Source organism: Arvicanthis niloticus, chromosome 28 (assembly GCF_011762505.2).
Source record: "Arvicanthis niloticus isolate mArvNil1 chromosome 28, mArvNil1.pat.X, whole genome shotgun sequence".
NCBI classification, from domain to species: domain Eukaryota; kingdom Metazoa; phylum Chordata; class Mammalia; order Rodentia; family Muridae; genus Arvicanthis; species Arvicanthis niloticus.
Genome location: NC_133436.1, coordinates 24,446,183 through 24,463,917, shown reverse-complemented (window position 1 = coordinate 24,463,917; position 17,735 = coordinate 24,446,183). Strand labels below are relative to the sequence as shown.

Genomic DNA, 17,735 nt, shown 5'->3' with positions numbered 1-17,735 from the left:
ACCATTTGTAAATTATCATTTTATACAGTATATTTTATTCCTATATAAATCTGTCTAGTACAACCATATATATATATATATATATATATTGCTTTATTCTTTTTTCTTCTGTAGCTAAGAGCAATCTTCCTATGTTGCATTGAATTAACTTTTTTTTCTAAAAAAGCCAAATCTGCTTGATTATTTTAAATGAGTTAATAAGATAAAATTATCACTGTCTTATGGAAACACCAATTAGGAGAATATAAAGAAGTTTAATTTGTATTATCATGCCATTGATAGTTGCCTTTGTTTGGTAATGTCTTTGAGTTCATAGTTTTAGATTATACTTAGATTGTATTCTTATCTTTTAAAATTATATTTCACTTTTGTTTGAATATGTTAAGAGACAAACTAAAAATCTCAACGTTCAAAAGGAACAGAGTTTTCCAATTTAAAAGACCACCTGAATTCCTAGATAATCATCCCCAGAAGCCCATCATGATAAAATGTTCTAGCAAAGCATTTCTTTGGTACTTTCTACATAACACAATCAAAATGTTTGCTAATACGATACTAACCTTTATTTTTAACCAACAAAATGATTTTTGTTTATATACCATCTTTATTCAGTACAAACAATTCTGAAATGTGTGTAGGGGCTAATGTCTCTTCAGAGTAACACTGAATTAGAAAGCTTCTTAAAATTAATTATGAAATATACAACATATTGAACATAAAAAGTTACTTTTTTATTTCAACATATTTGAAGCCACTTTCTGGTTTTCATGTATAAGCAACATCAGAAAAAAGAAAAAAATTAAGATTTGAGAAAAATGTGAACTCCCTCTGTTCATGGCAATCAGAATGAAAGTTACTGCTTTAAATTCTACTCAGAAATATTTCTGATAATTTGAGAACCTCAAAAATTATGCTGGGAAAATAGTAAACTACTTTAAACTTTCCAGAAATTATCAGTAAGAGTAGTTTTACTCAGGTTTACTTAAACAATAAATAGATACTTTTTCTATTTTATTTTCTTATTTTAGATGCTTGTTTGTATTCTAATAAGACAGAGAGAAAGAGAGAGAGAGAGAGAGAGAGAGAGAGAGAGAGAGAGAGAGAGAATTTGAGTACATAGGAAAGTGGTGAGGATCTATTTGTAAATCTACTTAAAATAAAAAGTCAAATAATTCATAGACATTTATAAAAAAATATGTAGGTGATTGATAAACAGGTGAGAGACAGCAAGAGGTAGTTGATAGATGTCAGGGGTTGGCAGGCACAAACATGTACCAATGTAAAAAGGTACATATTAAAATATTTTCAATAAAATGGATTTTACCCAAAACATTACTATTTTATACATTTATTTAAACATTATTTTATACATTTATTTTAAACATTACTATATTTAAATTCTGAACTTCAAATAAGTCTGAGAACTTGAAAACATCAATGCTCCTATAGGGTACCCTGATTTACTATTATTTGTCAAAGAAAACCCTATATGCTATCATTTATGTAATTGATGATTAACTCAATGGCAGAAATATAAACTGATAGAACTTTGGGTGTCTAATTTGTTGCTTTCAAATATCATTTGATGTAGTGACCAAAGTGAAAAGAATGTCAACTAAAACTGTCAGTAGGAGAGAAGTCAAGACTGACATCTACCCTGCTTGCCTGTGTTGCTTCCAGTTACTTATTTACACTCTGGAACACAATGTTTTCTCTTCTTTAATATGAACCATTAAGGGTGAACTCTGATTCTACCTAAAGTATTCTCTGTAGTTATCTCTGATGAGTGAACCTAATTCTATTCTGACAGGACTTTCAGTAATAAACAATGGGCTAAGGTCGCTGTCCTCAATGGAGAAAACCAAACAAAGGATGAAAAGCACCATGAACTTTCAAATACTTACACAGGAAGGGAAGGATAGCTATAGAAACAACTACTAAAAATGCTGAAGCGTCTCAATGGTTTAAATACTGTTAAATTTTTAAACACTGTACTAGCGAGCAGTGCTGCAGTAGATTGAATTAAGCTTAATTATTGATTCCCCAAGACATTGTTGGTGTGTTGAGCATTTAAACACATTACCAGATACTTAACTGTAATTTATAATGCTTTGAAGAACATTTACCTCATTTAAAATAGCTAATCACATCATTCAAATGAGAGAAGGTGTCGGGACTCACTATAGAGAAATGCTAGATGCAGATATAATGTCCATTAGAGTAGAAACCAAACAGATTTTACATAACATTTTGAATTAAATAATTCAAATAGAAAGGCCTTTTAATAATAGAGCTGCATTACAAGCTGTAATTATGAAAATTCAATTAAATAATTGTGGTTAGGGACAGCCATGACATTATGGAGATATAATAAGACATTATGTGAGAACTGGAAGAGTTCAATTCATCTACAACTCAAAAATGGCCTTCTATATTAGGTCTTCATCCATGGATCTTGATAGAGACCTTTCCAAACCTGTGCAGCTTCCTAAGTGACATGGGTGGTGAGAATATAAAGTTTAATATTTGTAACTACTTCTACATTTATGAACAAATTTAGGAATATTGAGATGAAATGAACATCTTTTGGTTAAAAGAATCCTTTTTAAAGTACTGAAGACTTTATATTAATAGGTGACTTTAGTAAAACCAAGAGATCTGGTTGCCAGAGGAAGAAGTAACAAGTCAATATACTGATTCAAAACCCTTCAACCTCAAAAGAGAAATGTATTGAAGAATCACAACAAATTAGTCAACCAACAATTCCTATAAATTAAAATTTCCATAGAAATTCAAAACAATACAGTTTAGAAAGCATCTGATTGGGTTAATAGGAATGACCAGACATAGGTGTGACTGGTAATGTCAACTGCTAATCTGAAAGTATATTATAGAATCATGTAGAAGGCAAACTGTTTTAAATGTTAATGAAGTAGCATCATGATGATATCAGTCAGTGGATATGCCTGTGGGAGATTATCTGGAAAAGGTGAATTGAGATGGGAAGACAAGCACTAAATGTCTTAGTCTTTATTTAGAAATGAGAAAAAGGAAATGGACACTCACTTTTATGTCTTTGTGCTTGCTGATTGTAGATGTAGTTTGACAAGAAACCTCGCGTTCCTGCTGTTATGATAAACTTCCTTTTGAACTGTAAGCCAAGACCAAGACCTTCTTCTTAGTTACCCTGTTCAGGTGAGTTTGACCTAGCAGTGTACCTAATATAGAAGAATTGTATCAGGGAGGGGCGGAAAATGCCATGATGAGTCTAACTACATTGTTCATAACTCTTAGAAACTGATTTGATAGAAGAATGTGAAAGAGACTTTGGAACTTTCAGATAAAAATCTCTTTAATACTACTGTAAGCAGAGTTTAACTGGCCACCGAGGTAGAAGACAGGCATACAGAATGGTGATAGAAATTAAGATAAAATGAGGGTTTGGCTTAAGATTTTTCTAAAGAGAATAAGGATTCTCTCAAGAACTGGGCTATGGGTCCACTCATGTAATATTCTGGCACAGAATCTGGCTGCATTCCGCCCATGTACTGAGAAGTGGAGTGGAAAGGTTAGAAACACAGGTAATGGATTAATCTGTTTGATGAAGAAAATGTCAAGACAGGAGAACATTCAGGATGTGGCTAGATATTGCTTTCTGCATATATATGTATATGTATGTGTATGTATATGTAAATGTATATATATACATATATATATACATTTATATATATACATATATATACATATATATACATATCTACAGTGAATATGAATAGAAGTTGGAACAGAAGAACATTTATCAAACTACAGTTTAATAGAAAGAGAACACAGCAAGTTTAAAGTTAGAGCAGTGAAATCTGTAATTCTCATTGAGAAAACCCTTTACTACTCAGTAAACCAGTAGAAAAAGTGTCCTGAAAGCAACACCCCAGCCCTCAAAGGCTCCAACTTGTGAAAATACAAATATTTTGTAAGGGTGAGAACCCAAACTAAGAGTTTTCTGAATAAAATTGAACAAACAAGCTAATGTAACTCTGGCCCAAGAGAGTAAGGCTCTATCTGGAACTGGCAACAGAAGTTGACATTGTGATGCGTATGGTACCTGGTTTACAGACATGAGAGAATGATCAAAAAGTTATGCTGTCTTCATTGATAGTTTCAGAAAGATTGAGTTAAGGCTGTGGGAAGCAGGGGCAGAGTCCATGAAAGAACCCTTTGAAAGGTTGTTTTCTGAAGCTCTAAAGGAGAAATTTAAATGTTAATGGAGTCCTCTAGATGTTGGTAATGCTCAGAACATAAGCTGTCCATGCTCCAAGAAAAGATAGTAAGTAGGGTAGAGAATCCCCAAGAGAACTTATGTATACTGCTGGTGGCTGAGCTGGAGACATGAGACTGACTACCCGAGCTATTTGGAGCCCAGATAATTCCAAAATGGGTCCAAGAGACTAGCCATAATACTGTTGTACTTCGTTTGCCATGGTGGGTTTAAGTCTCTCTTTTTATTTTAACCCAAGCAATCATTCTTATGCCTCATTTCTTTGCCTTTAGAATAAGATTATTTTCTGTGCTATTGTATGTTGGAACTTTATGACTTTTTAATATTAGGAGCTCACTGTAAATTGATTGACTTGAATCTTGAACTTCAGATCACCTAAAAGACTAGATTCTGAATGTTAAAATTGTCTCAATTAGATTGTCTGGAGTCAGAAGACTCTTCCTATATTTGAACAGCATGATTGAATGGGCTAAGGTTCTAGATTCAATGAAATGGGGAAAGGGAGCTTTCATCAGCCTCAGTCTCGCTCTCACTCTTTTTCCTGACTGGATACATGTGGACCAGAAGCGACACACTCCCACTCCTGTGACCTCTCTGTCATCCTGACCTTTACTTCTAACTTAGGCCAAAGTAAATGCTTCTTTCCCTATATTGCTTTAACTAAGGATTTTGTCCCAGATGCATGTGAACAACTAACACAGTAACTTACCCAAATACTGAAGAGGAGAAGTTCACATACTTGTGACTAGGAATATGGACATATGTGTTTCTTCATATGGATGTTCATTTGAAACTTTCTTAGTAAGTATCTGGAATAGGAACCAACACGTTCCCTATACTTTGCTAATTTTTCCAACAACTATTAACATGAAGTTGCTGAGGAGAGGACTCTGAGAACATCTGGTTTACAGCTAAATTAGACTGACATTGTGAATCATCTCAGGACCTAATAAATAACTAATATCCAAAAGAGTTATTGGAAAATATAGAGACTTAGCCATTAAACAGTGGAATCTGTTCTGAACCTCAGAATTTATTTTCAGGTTTATGTTCAATTGTAGAGCATCTAGATGGCATATACTAAAATTAGAGAAGTATTAAATATCAGAAAAGCTCAAAACAATTATCTAATTCTAGAATGAAAATTCTGTGAATAAGATAAATAAAGAGGACCCAAGCCTCCTTAAAAAAAAAAGTTTGGCTATGAGTCAAAAATAGTTAAATTGTGCTGATTAATGATAATTATAGTTCCTTATTGCAAGCTCAGTTTAAAAACTATGTTTCCTTTAATTAAGGTAAGCTGTTAGAGACCTACTCAATTTAATCCTTTTATTGACAGCTGCAGACACCGCCTTGTGCCCAAATGCTTTGGCAGAATACTGTCCACCTAAGAATGTTTCCTATTAGCAATCCGTTAAGTGACATTGTGGCAACCTGGCTACTTTGAGACTTTGAGGGATATTTGTTGAGGCCTGAGCTGTCCCTGTTTGGGCGCCAAAAATGTTGTGGCCCGAGCAAAATGTTGAGGCCTTGGCTGCCCCAAGTTTTGTGGCCACTGTATCCTGGCCCAAGCTGCTGCTTTGGTACGCAGGTCGGGATTCAGCAAGAGAGAGAGTGAGGATGGACTTGAAGAATGGAGACCAGACAGAGTGTGATTCAATCCCATTTATTCTTCAGTCTCTCTTCCTAGTCCAAGTCCCAAGTCTTGAGTTCCTAGTTCCTAGTGCCTCCAAGTTCAAAGTTACTTCTTCCAAGTTCTCTTCCAAGTGCCTGCTTCTCTGTCTTCTCTCTGCTGTGTCTGATTCTCTGTTCTGTTCTGTCTCTGCCTTTTATATGTCTCACTTCTAAGCCATGCCTTTTGGTCACACCTTTAATCATGCCTTTAGGTCTTGTCTCTAAATCTGATCTCTACACTTCTAAGTCACACTCTTAAGTTACACACCTTTAATCTTACACACTCAAGGTATCCAAACCAAGATTATCAGAGTGTGCTCAGCTGTTGTAGGTTATTGTAATCCAAGTATCATGTCAGGGTATATGGCTCAAGATGGCTGCAAAGCTGATAGCCACTTTCTGCTAAAAGTTGCCCCCCAACAGATACTTACCCTGAAGAATATGCTAGATACACGTAACTTTCTAAGCATAGTGTGGCTAAATCTACAAACTCTGTTCAAAATGGCTCCATAAAATTCTACCAGACCAGAAAGTTTCTACTTTCTAGTAGACAAACATTGGTGAACTGGAAATGTGGTTTCTCTGTAGCTCTTTTCAATCAGTTTTGGTGGGGAATTACTCAGTTCTAGGGACTCAGTAAAAGGCCAATGACTAAAACAATACTAATCTTCAAATTAATCCTTACAAAAGTCTTGTGATTGGTAGATTTGGAAGCTACACTGTGATGGATAAAATGTTAATCTGAACACAAAGTAGTCACAGTCCTTTTCCTTGCTATATAAACATCATTCTGTCTTGATGAGTGGGACCAAGGGGCTTCTTTTCCATGCTGTAACACACGTGCCTGTGCTGTAACATCAGGCATAAGTAAATGCTTCTCTAAAATGGCCAGTTTCTTAATTGTGGTCTTCATTATAGGTACAGCAGTTGATGCAAAAAAAAAAAAGCAAGTTTGAAGTTTGACTGGCAGCAATAAGGACTCAGTAGAAAAGTTTAAAAAGTTATCATCAGCTATGAGTCCAAATACCACCAACAGATAGAAGAGGAGTTTGCGTTAACAAGCATGGAACCTACAAGATGCCACTAGAAAGATGCTGGAGGAATTCAGAAGAATGAAGAAAAAAGACAGGCTGAGAGTATGAAATACAGAGAATGTATGATGATGAGAAGGAAGGAGAAGCTGAGACTCCAAGGCCTGCAAGCCTCGAGACCCAACACTGGGCACTGCTCGTTGGTGTCTGACTATGAGCAATCAGCTTCAGCCCTGGCTCCCAGAGCAACAAGTAAGTGACTTTATGAGCTTAGAACCATAAGCATGTGATTTTCAGGTCTTAGGTCTGAAAGCCTCTGGATTTGGGTGTTTCAGCCCATGAAGGGCTCAGGGCCATCAACACTAAGGTGGCTGCTACCTTTTCTATCTATGATTTATGCCTGGATAGCAAAACAATTCCCCACAAGCTGTTTGTAGTGCAAGCAAAACCTGTTCTAGGTTTTTTATGCTTTGCCCATGTAAGAGACTACAAAGAGAATGTGATTGGTTTGTTCAGCTTTTGTGTCCCAGTTAAATTTACTCAGGATGTGAGATGCCTACATCTATAACAATAGAGGTAAAATTACATGAGATGAAAAAAATGTAATATACAATAGGAAAAGATGAAAAGTATCTAGTTTAGTGCTACAGTGCAAAATATTGCCTCATACATCACAGGTTGTCAAAAATAATACATAATTATGGACATTAGGAAATTTATTCAAGGATACTAAATATGCAATAGAAAATATACATGGCTTCCTATTTTTAGGTATAGTGATTATTCACAAATACAACAATATAAAAATCTAGAAGTTTGCAAATGAAGTATTCACTCCATTTGACCTCATAGATGCCATGTTACTTATACCTATTATTTCATTGATACTTCATAACTGTAATTTTGCTACTATTATAAATCATAATGTAACTATCTGATATGCAGAATATCTGATATGCAACCCTTATAAAAGAGTCATTCAACTGCAAAGGGGTTGTGATACACAGGTTGCAAATCTCTGACCTACATGTTGTAGAACTAGTAAGGTCGGTGATATAATTTGGCCTTACTCACAGAGAAGAGACTAGGGGGAGACCATAGTGTAAATGTTAGTCCAGATTCCCAGCTCTGGTCATCAACACTGTTAGGAATAGAGAAATGGCATAACTCATGTTTGAAGGCTCATGATAATTGCGTACTTACGTGTCAAGTGAAGGAGAACATAATTGGTCCAGATAAAACTGTGGAGCAAGTCTGAACATCTCTGCATACTTAATCTAATCAGTTCCTGCATAGAGTAGGGAATGACCATGTGTACTGACAAACATCATCAACTTTATTTAGCTGGAGGTTTAAATGTTATTCCCTCTGTGAGTACCTGTGAAAAAATATCACAAAACATAGGCATCCAAGTACCACTTATCTCACCCAAGTTAATACATAAGCCTCAAAATCAGATTATGTCAGACTATAAATCACTTCAAAAAATGAAGTGAATTCAATGAATGAATATATAAGAAATTAGTAGGCCTAACATATTGGGAAATATAAAATGTAAAATGTTGAATATTCTTTGTATAATATAAATTTATTTGAAAACAGTGTTTTGATTTAAAATAATTATGAACTTACATTAACTAAGTTTTACACAATAATTTTATTTAACAATTAAATCATAAGCCTTATTTTACTTCTAGAATATGTTAAATCTTTTTCAACCTTCGAGTACCATAGTCACATGTAGCAAAGTTTGGTTAGTGGCCATGAATGTATAAAAGCTAATTTTAGTATAATCAATCATTATAGGTATATAACTGATATAATGAAGAAAATGAGGAAGAGTTGCCTTAAGCTGAATGAATAAAAGTAAACAATAAACAAAATCAGTCTTAATCAAATTTATTCTGCTGCTTGCTGCTGTAATTCTGAGTCTTCTGGATGTGAAGTGGCAGACTAATTGAAAAATAAGATAAATGTTAAATATTAGGTAGGGATAATGAGCATCTAAACTACTCAGAATATTAAGATTTTTCCTGAAGGCTATCAGTATTCATTTGTCTTTAGAATCACATAGTCACATCTTTCCAAAAAAAGAAGATGCAACTGGAGAATTTTACTCTAGACCTTTTCTGTATAAACAGAAGATGATATACGTGATCTATGAGTTAGACTCTAATAGAACAGAAGTGGAGTAATTATTTGTATGTAAGTTAATAATTTTAGAGTGTCACTAGAAATATTTAGTACTTTGCTGACTAATTTGTGATAAAATATAAGAAAATATTGAGCATAAAAATGTTGATAATGGTGTCAGGAAATTATATACTTGGATACTCAAATGAATTTTCTAATTACATGGGATTATATGATTCTCTAAGTTTTATTTTATGTATCTTTATATGTAAACTGTTTTTATGTAAAATTTCTCCCTAAACTCAAGTATTTCTTTGTTTTAACCTTTTCTTCAATATTTATAAAGTTTTATCATGTGTTTTAATCAAATTCCTCTCAATTATCTAAACTTCAACTTCTCTCCTATGTCTGCAACCACACTTCATGGGTTCTCCTGTTTTTTTCTATTTATGTAAATTTTTCATAATTTATTTTTTAAGTTGAATAATTTTTCTTTGTATAAATATACTATATTATCTCATCAGTTGATGATTATCTAAGACACTTTCTTTTCCTAACTAATGTAAATAGCACAGCAATGAACAGGTGTGAGTAGGCATCTCAACAGTCAGATTTAGAATCTTTTTGTAATATTCTCAGGAGTGGTATAGCTAGATAACATGGTAAATCTATTTATAGGTTTCTGTGAAAAATCTACATTGTTTTCCATAGTTGAGGTATCCATTTGTGCTCTAATCAACAGTAAATCAGTGTTCATCTTTTCCCACATACATAGGAAGATTCAATGTTATTTTCAAAGGTCTTTATTATTAAGTATCCCTCCCAATACTTCCTATTTACCTTGTCCAGTAATCTCTCATCCACTTATCCATTTCTAACAAAATTATCTGGTATTCCACTTTCAGCCATTATTCTAGAGTAAGATGAAAACTGAAAGTAGTTTTAATTTGCATTCCCTTAATGACTAAGAATTTTAAGCAATTTAAAGTGTGTCCTGGCCATTTTTTTTTATTTATTTTTTCTTTTTTAGAGCTCTCTGTTTCATTCCATGCCTTCCTTTTTATTTTTATCTTTTTATTGATTCTTTGTGAACTTCACATCATTCACACTAATCCCACTCTTCTCTCTCTTTCCGTATCTGCTATCCTCCCATCGTTGCAACATGCTTCCCCAAACAAAGAAAAAATCTTTCCAGAGAAGCTACTGTACATCATGGTGTGTCACATAGTTATACTCTTTTGTGCAAACAGCTTCACTTGCAAATCTTCATCACAATGAATCATTGGTCTGGTGTGAGGCTGCTGACTTCTGCCACCCTTTCAATATGGAATCCTCACCCAGATTTGTCTCAGATATCCTCTGATTGCCTTGTGTCATGGAGATCCTGAAGCTTTAGTTCTACAGGACCAGCCCCTTCCTGTGTTCCAGCAGTTCATAGATGGGGTAGATGATGGGGTAGATGATGGGGTGAACTAACTCAAAGAACTGGATCTAGGTAGGCCTGGGTGGGAGCTAAGTTGGTAGGCCCACAAACTTTCATGCACCCACGCCACCAGGACCAGTTCTCCCACTTTGCCCATATGAGGGACAGGGCCAACATTTCTATCTGCAGCAGCTGTCTTAGCGCAGGACAGCTTTCATGAGACCAAGTCATCAGGGCCAGCTCTCCTCTCATACCCTCTGGTGCTAACCCACAATTTTTAATGGAATTTTTTTAAAACATGTTATTTGTTTGTTACTGTTGTTGTTTTTTTGTATATTCTATATAGTAACTCTTTGTCATATGGATTTCTGATAATCATGGATGATTTTGCATATTTAATTCCAATATTATTTTATGTTAAAGACATTTGTTTAGAAAATGTGAACATTCCAAGTCTTCTTAAAAATATTCTTGAAATAATCAATTAAAATGAAAAACACAACATGTAGCCACTGGTAACTATAATAAATATTTAGATTTCATCTACTCTGGTTATTTGAAATGGAGGAACATTGTTTTTCCATAGTAATTTTTGAAATAAATAAAATTGGAAAAGTATTTAAAGCTGCAAGAGTGAATTTGTCTGTAGTAAAGTACATGCAGTACAAGATTATACTTTGTTTTTAAAATTAGTTCTCCCAGTCAGACATTTTTATCTGAATACATGTATAATCTTTTTTTAAATCTAATTTTTACTTTCCAGCTATGTCAATTATTATGTACTCTAATATTTTGAACATTACCAGTTGTAAAACACAAGTTAATGTAATATTTACTTTGGGTGAATTTCATAATTTTTACTTGAATTAATCTGGTTTTCTGGTTTTCTATCAAACTCTAGATCTACAGTCTTTTGGAAATTAGAATAATTGATCAGCCTGCTATTATCTCCTTATCATTTTGCTGTTTACTAATTACTAATGTTACTCTACTAATAAGTTCACAGAACAGTAGTCGTGCACCTTCATGCCAACATTTTAAAACCAAAGTTTGATTTATATACAACTTTAGAGTACCTGTTCCTGTTGGTGAATAATAGGCTTTTTTAAATAATATAAAAGCAATAAGGCTGATGAAAGATAAAATAACAGGACAATACAATATTAAATGTCAACCAAAATGCTACATTATACCATTTTAAATTTTTTAAAAGGCCAAGACTGGCATGACAATAACAAGTGTTTGAAAATAGCTTTGTAATTTATGACCTTGTGTAACATTTCTATGTGAAAAATACTTCTTAAAATAGAGGCAAGCATTTGTGGCTATTGTCAGGAAGATGCATTAGAAAATAAATTTGTCTATTATGAAAACATATATATTATATAAAGTTAATATTTTTCTAGATATCTGAAACAACATAACAAATCATTACACTTAATGTGTTGGATACCTTGAGCTAAGACTTCACTGTGGTGGTCTTTCTTATATTATATTTTTCTCTCAGATGCTAGAAACTCTATATTCATTTTTTCCTCAAACACACATAGAGATTTATCTTAAATTCTCTTCTTTGGCTGTGGAAATTCCCCCACATTGGGTGCAAAGGCCTTTGCCACCATCTCTATAATTTCAATATACAGAGAACTTGAAAACCGCAAGAATGAAAAACAGAGCTGATAATGTACCTGGAGCCTACACGGGCCTTGTTTAAATTCATTGTTTTTCAGATGTGTCAGTCTTTCCTAGAAATAATTTACACTTACTCTAAAATTGTATGTGGCACCATTTCGCTTTTCCTTATGAAACATGTCTATAAGCTTCTAAAAATCACTTCTACTTTGATGTAAGTCTTGGTAACTACTTTGTACTCTAGGTTTCTGAATGGCTTTTGCATGGCAAAGAATAGAGGGTTTTTTTTTTATTTTAAATGGATGTAATTGTCATAATCTAGTCATGCAATGTTGGGCAGGTTGTTATGGTTTCAGTTATAAGTGGCCACCTTATTTAGGCTCAGGTTTTGAGTCTTCGTGGTATCTACCACTGCTATTCTTTTAAGAACTCTTGGAGCCTTTGGAGGCTATGGGATATAATTAGTCAAGACAAGTAGGACCCTGAACTTCCTTCTCCAGTTTTTGATCCCAGCTGTTGTCTTTCTCATTGTCCAACATGTTGTGAATAAGCTTTCCCCAGAGCATGTCATCAGCACCAAGGTTATTTTTTCCTCTTACAATATGAGCCATAAGTTGTTTCTGTCAGATATTGTGCTGCACTAATGATATAAGTCACTAATATATTTGGTTACAGCCAACATTCAGTGGTTATTTTCCTCTAAAATTTGACAAGTCATTTTCAACTTTATAACCCTAGTTCACTAAGTATTGGTTCCTCAGTAGAAAGTAAATCAGTGAAAAAAATGGATTTCCTTGAATGCTTATGATTTTAGAATATTAAAAAAATGATTAAGTCCTTGGTCTAAGGTCATTATTATCAAAGGATAATCTAAATGCCTCATTTCCTATCACATATTATATTTTCTCCAGTTTTACTGGCCAATGAAATTTATAAATGTTTAAGATATTCATGATGTTCTGATGTGATCAACATATACATTTTGAATAATTACTCGATATACTGACCCCTTCACACAGCAATTTGTTCATGATGAAAAAAATTCAGGATTAACTAGTATTTCATTTAATAATTTGTAAGGTAGTATGGAAGAATAAAATATATTTTATAGAGTGTTAAAATTATATTATACTTTTCTAGTAGAAATTTTAAATATATTTTTATAAGTTTTTCATGACAGTACTTGAAAGTTGGAATTGGGAGCATTATAAGTTCAAGCATACCAGGTTACATAGTTACTTTAGGAATCACCTGGATTACATTGTAAGACCATGTCTCATAAAACCGCTGTAGATGAAGCTCATGGTAAAAATTCTTGCTTCACATATGCAAATCCTTGATCTAGTTTCCAGCAGTGAAAAAAATAAAGCAAAGAAAAACTCCTTATTGGGCAATATAAACATTACCAGAGAGAAGAATTAAGTGTGGATTTTGACTTTTGGATAAACTATTTGGGTGATCTGTTGGTCCAAAACTCTCCTCTGTTCAATATAGCATTCTTTGTTTGGGATTAGGTTTGTGAAAAATCATCATGGCCAGAAACAACTTGGAAGAGGAATAAATTTATTTCAGCATATGCTTTCAAGTACAAGATCATCACTAATGGAAATCAGGACCAGAGACCAAAGAAGGAACGCAGAGGAAGGAACTGAACTAGAGACCATAGAGCAACATTGATAATTCTAGCTGCTGCTCAACAAGTTCTTGTATACCCCAGGGCTATTTGCCTAAAGATGGGAGCCATAGAATTATGACAATTCTTTACAGATATGTCAATGGACTAATATAATCTAGGAAGTTCTTAATTTGAGGTTCCCTCTTCCCAGATGGCTAGTTTGTGCCAACTTGACAGTCGTTGCTAACTAGCACAGTTCACTCCTTGTCACCTTGACACATACACATAGCACTGTTAAGCAATACTTCTTTTCCTATCTCAAATACTTTATGTTAGTACCATAATAAGAAACATAGAATAACATAGAAGTCCCACAGCCTTTAAAATAATTCCAAACATTTAAAAGTTAAACGTTTAAAAGTTTAAAGTCTTTTAACTGTGGCTTCCTGTAAAACTAAAACCAAGTTAAATATTTCTCATTCCAAATATAAGAATGTTGGAATAGGAGCAGTTTTATCAGAGCAAAGCCAAAATCCTGCAAATTAAATCCAAATTCTATAGTTCAGTGTCCAACACTTCTGAGTCACCATGTTTGTCTGCTCCAAGGGGTCCAGCACCTCTGTGTCTCCAGCCCTGCCATCTGTAGCACATGGACTTTCTTCAGTAGGCTCAAGCCTACTTCAGTTCACATGTTCAACAGTCTTTAGTGGATACCCATTGTCCTTGCATTTCTGATATCCTTAGGTCTTCTTTACACCAGAAGCTTCACCTACTCTCCATGACTCCTTTAATCTTGCAACTTCCCTGCCTTCCAAATCAGTATCAGAGAGATTACTGTTATACACTGGCAAGTTTGGATTGTCTCCGATTTTTCAGACCACCACTTCTGTATGCAGACCCCAGGAAAACACTACCTAGAAGATTTTACCTCAGTGATGCTCATCTCTTCTTTTATATGGTGTGTGTGTGTGTGTGTGTGTGTGTGTGTGTGTAAAATGCAGTTCCTTTATTTTTTAATTATTCTATTTATTTATATTCCAAGTGTTGTCCCCCCTTCCTGGTCCCCCAACCCAGAATTCTTCAACCAGTCCCCCTCCTTGCCTCTGAGAAGGTGCTCCCCCACTGGGCTATGTGGTGTCCCAGGACTTGTGAGTATTAGAGTAGACTTCTCATCCATGTTTCTAGTTATGGCAGAACTCCTAGAAGACAGGTAGGCTATCCTGGTAGACAGGTGGGTTGGGAGGGGGTAGGGTTGACAGCCATGCTTATCTCTTAATCACAGTTCATTCTATTGAACTAGTAATGCATAGAATCCTTCACTACAGGGGTGAGGATGTATTACTACTTATAGATAAGTTCTCAGCCCCAAATAAACAACACATAATTTTCATAATTCAAAATGTTACATAAATAATTCCTAGCCAATTTCCTTGGTTTTCACTTCTTTCTGAAACTTTGTGAGACGAGGTAGCCATGTGATTAAGGTGAAGAGCTGATGAAACTTCAGGAGCCATATTTTTATTGTCATTCTTATTTTAGCATTATCTTCTAAATTCACACAATTCATTAAACTCTGGATTTTCCAACTCAAAGTATCAAATATTTTCACAATCAGCCTCCCTTCAATGACATATATATATATATATATATATATATATATATATATATATACATATATATATATATATATATATATATATATGGCCAAGTTCTTCACAACAACCCCATACTCTTCTGGAACCTTTTGTTTTATTTTGTTTTCTTGCTGTTATGAAGAAACATCACCATGTAAAGCACTTGACAGGTTAAAATAATTTATTTTCCTACACATCTAGGTTATAATGCATCACTGAATGGAACCATAGTAGACACTTAAAAGCAGAGACCATGAAGGAATTCTGCATACTGATATCAAATCTCACTCCCACTTTGGGGCATGCCCAGCTAGCTTTCTTATGTAACTCAGTCCTACTTGCCTATAGATCTGCTGCCCACATTGCTCTAGATGTACCTATATCAATTAACAGTTATTCAAATGGCCTCCAAACAGGTCTACCAGCACATGCTACTGAGGGAAATTCTTCAATTGAAGTCCCTTCCTTCATCCAATGCAACTATAGACCTTGTCAAATTGACAATGAAAACTAAATTCACATGTAGGCTTTTTAATGATAGTCAGCTTGTTATATTAGTTTGTTTTACCTTTTAACAAATATGCTGTTTCTCCTTTATTTTCCTCTGTCAAGCCACACCCCTCCTTGTCCATCTTCCCTTTATATTTCTTATCACTCATCCGAAATTTTTCAAATAGATTGACAATAAAAACACTTGTTAAAAATTGTAAAGCGGATTTTCAGTATCAAATCTTTCTCTATACATAGTAACCAATTTCTCAGATGGACCTCAGAATACATGCCACTTACCAGCATGGTGACCACCTTTGCAGAAGAACAAGTGGAAAGATCTAAGAATTCAAATGCAGTAGCGATTATTTAATTAAAGCCTGGCTGTGTGTGGTTATCAGCTACTGGACGTTCATCCTCTCATTTCTTTGCTATGTCAATCCATACATCTGTGGAGGCAAAAAAAGATTCATCTTTGTGTGGCACAAGTAGGTTTCATTGCAGCAGCTGCTGCAATTCATGTCAGCATGGCTTCTCCAGGCTGTGTACTCTAAGCTGCTTGCAAGCAGAACCAGACTGGAATGAGACACTTGAATTTTCTATCTAGAGAAGTAAACAGAACACAGCCTACATGTTATTATTATTTTTTTAATCTCCATTCGAAAGTACAGATGAAATTTAGCTGCCAGGGCATTGCTCAATCCCCCCACTATCTCAATGAGTTCATACTGTGTAAATATTGTGATCTTAATAAATAAATACTGAGGCACAGCTGGCGCCTGCAAGATATCGCTGTTAGGTTGCTGTGGCCCTGTTATCACCAGTGGGCGATGCTAATTATTCTCAGAACTGAGGCTCTGGCATACTAGGGGAAAAGGAATGCAGAGGAAAGTCAACAGAGGTTGAAACAAAAAATAAAACATTGTTTGTTTCAGTCCACTGCAAGGGCATTCCACCCTTATATGAAAAACAGAGATACACAGAGAACAGGTATGTGAGTTGCTTTTCTCTGTAAAAATAATTTACCAACACTATTTATTTCCTAGCTTGTTTATATTCCAGCTGATTAAAATTCACACCACTTGTTTATAAGATGAGGGCAAGACCAAGGTAATTGGGGTGTTTGAAAGGACAGCACTGGGAGCCTGGAATTCTTAAACGAATGAGCGAAGAGGGTATTTTTTTTTTCTTTCTCCTTGCTTTTCTGGCAGGTGTGTTAATGACCTACCTTTGAACATTATACACCAAAAAATCAATCAATCAATTAATTAATTAATAATAGGTTTATTGTGTATGCCTATCTTGATTTGAAAAATCACAAGCTCTTTAGAAGAATTGTCAAGCAGAGAGAAGCTGCATATGAATGACAAGTTTCCTTTCTTGAAAATGCCATGGTTAATTTTTAATTGTTAGCCACTGGTGACCACAGCATTCCACTCAGGTAGAGATGGTTCATCACATTGTCACAGCCTTTTAAGTAATACTGTTTGACTTTGAGCAGACAGATAAGCAGAGAGAGTCCTGGTAAATGGCGTCTCCCTGCTTTGCTCTGCTAGTATTGAAGATCCTGTTCTTGTGGTATGCTCTCCATATCTCATTACTTGTCTGCAGAGACAAGTTACCTCAGAAAAGACAAACTGTCATTAGTACAAGTTAGATTCTTCAAGACTCCTTCCACTGTTTCCTCTCTTGTCCAGCCTTGTCTCCTCATGTACAATGACTCCTTACACTTCTTGTTTAAAATGAACTTAGATTCTAAGGTAAAAATGTATTGAAGCCAGTTATTTTGGGGTTCTCTTTGGAGCATCTCTGTCCCTGAATGTCTATT

General features: G+C 34.6%; 1 long non-coding RNA gene across 2 annotated transcripts in view; it reads right to left on the bottom strand.

Annotated features, from left to right (window-relative positions):
• The window catches only part of LOC143440179 (uncharacterized), a 64,929-nt gene extending 48,474 nt beyond the window's left edge, over positions 1–16,455 (bottom strand). For both annotated transcript variants that reach the window (XR_013108026.1, XR_013108027.1), the window contains exons 1-2: positions 16,208–16,455; positions 8,185–8,359 (exon numbers count right to left, since the gene is read on the bottom strand). This is a non-coding gene — a long non-coding RNA (uncharacterized LOC143440179). The remainder of the gene's footprint in view (positions 1–8,184; positions 8,360–16,207) is intronic.
• Between the last annotated feature and the right edge of the window lie 1,280 nt (positions 16,456–17,735).